The following is a 2,496-nucleotide window of genomic DNA, read 5'->3' on the forward strand; positions in this document are numbered from 1 at the left end:
ATAATTGAAATCTCAATGTTTTTTTGTAAATGAGGGTTTAGGAAGAAAGGAATCACCCTTGTAACATCAAAGTATAGATGTTGTGGAAGACCTTGTTGGAATTTTATTCAGCTCTGTTTAATGTTGAATAAGATCTGTGCCTCAAGGTGGGCTCGGGGGCCAATATGAGTCCCTGTCTCCTGAATGGACCACTTACGTTAATCTAACCATGTTTGAACACTCTCTCTTAAGCCCTTTCCCCACTGGTCGAAAAACCCTCTAACACCCGGGAACACTCATCTTTTTTTCTTAATGGGAAAGGCTACAATCAACATTCAGACCCGGGTCAAATGACTCTGCAGTAGACCTGGGTAATAATCGCCTCGTCTCCAATCGGCATTGATGGGAACACAAAAACCATGTTGACACGCTAATCTCCGCCCCCTTTCAGGCGCAATGCCATGCTACGTCGGTAACTTCTGTGACTCCTTGTCAACTCAGCTACAATTTCCGCCCGTCTCCTTCCAAGCAGCGTTCGAACATTGTTCCAAGTTGTGGGTGCCGAGTTTGATAAATAGACTGAGTAATAGGTACAATAAAAACCTTTACTAACCCTGTCCCCGGCACGTTTGTGACGTCAGATGGTGACGCAGCAGAAAAGAGACTGAAAGCACTACACTCCACTGGGAATGGGAAAAGAGACCATCGGCATCTATAAACAATACAAACAAGCAGTTCTACCTCAAAGACAGAATGTGCACACATTGACAGTAACTCTGCATGTGTATGTATGGAGGAACAGAAATGGTTAGAAAAACAGTCTCTGTTCTTCAAGTGAATGTACCTCTGCGTCTTAGCATTTAGCAAGTCCAGTTCAGAATCATCAAATGTCTACCCAACTGGTGTTTCACAGAGGATGCAGCTCAACATTGCTGTACGTGGAGCTTTGTCTCACTCTTGTGGACAGTCTAAGTAACACAGGGGTGTTGGTATTGTGAGAACAATGTACTGCAGTATAAGCCTATCCTTGAAGAAAGTTATGACCTTTTTTTTATTGCTGATTTTATTGATGTTTGGAGATAGAACCTGCGGTCCTGAGAGAGAGAGAGAGTATTATTTTACCTTTGCTTGCTTCTTTCTCACTATTAGATGTTTATTTATAAAAAATGAGCTGATATCATATCAGCAGTCGTACATACCTTTACATTATGTGGGCCTGAATTGTAAATGGTAATACCTTTGTGTCTAGGCTCGATGGTGTGTGTCCTAAAGGTTAGGTGGAGAGAAGGCTGGAAGTCTGTTGCACAGATGTTGCAGCATGACAGGGTAGAGTGATCAGGGCAAGCAGCAGGCGGAAGCATTGAGTAACACCCAGCTCCCAATAAAGTAAATGGACTGTACTTGTGTGCTTTTCTAGTCTTTGCGACCACTCAAAGCTGCTTTTACACTACATTTCACATTCAACCATTCACACACACTGATGGCAGGACTGCTACGTAAAGTGCCCAACTGTCAATCAGATATCACATTCATACCCGTTGGCTATGCCACCGGGAGCAATTTAGGACACTTCGACCTGAGCGTGAGGGAGCTGGGGATCGAACCTCCGACCTTCCGTTTGAAAGACGACCGGCTCTAGCACTGAGCCACAGCCGCCCCCTAGTAAAGTACCAAATTACAGAAGTGAAACAAAGTTATGAGCAACGGTGCATCACAGACTCCAGGTGTGAGGTGGGGTTATGCCAGTAAGAGAAACAGAGTGCACATTTAAATATCTCATGTCGTCTCATGTCAGTGTACATGCACTATAGTTTTTGCATTGCTTGTCAGGACCTGCTGAAGGTTTAAGTCTCTTAATAATAGAACCGAGAACTTTTGTCTTTTGCAGATGCAATGGAGATGATAAACAGAGTAATGCAATAAATAACATGATAAAACAATTAAAATGTCAATAACAAGAAATAAGTGTTACGTATTAAAACATTTATTGGTGAAATAGACATTTAGACAATAGATAGTATGAACAATTAAATGGAAAAGCAAAAAATGGATCAACATCAATGGTTAATGACATTTAAACATTTTTGTTCAGCAGACATAAAGCTTTTGTAATTAAAACAAAGGAAAATACTTACACAATACTCTTAATAATGACTCTTAAGTTAATGAAAAAAAGGCAGACAAAATAAGTCTTACAGAAAGTTCACCTTGTTTCATTTAACCTGTGAAGACAAAGAAAACAAATGTTGAGTGAAAATGCACCAAAGTAATCAAAGTCCTGCTTTTCCAGTTAGGCCTACATTACTGTATAATAAAATATCACAATGAGTACTTGTCTGACATCTTCATAATTATGACCTTCATAGTTTAAGTAAAACGTTCAAAGCTAAATGTTGGTTTTTGGATTTCAAAAGTATTTGAGTCATTTTTTGTAGGGTTATATACTTTATAACCTTCGAGGTAAGACCAGATTTAAACAGTTGTTCGGTCAGTTAATTCAATAGACAACAACGCATT

Source organism: Semicossyphus pulcher, unplaced genomic scaffold (genome assembly GCF_022749685.1).
Source record: "Semicossyphus pulcher isolate SPU_LCO1_2020_fin unplaced genomic scaffold, fSemPul1.0.p SCAF_23, whole genome shotgun sequence".
Classification (NCBI taxonomy): Eukaryota; Metazoa; Chordata; class Actinopteri; order Labriformes; family Labridae; genus Semicossyphus; species Semicossyphus pulcher.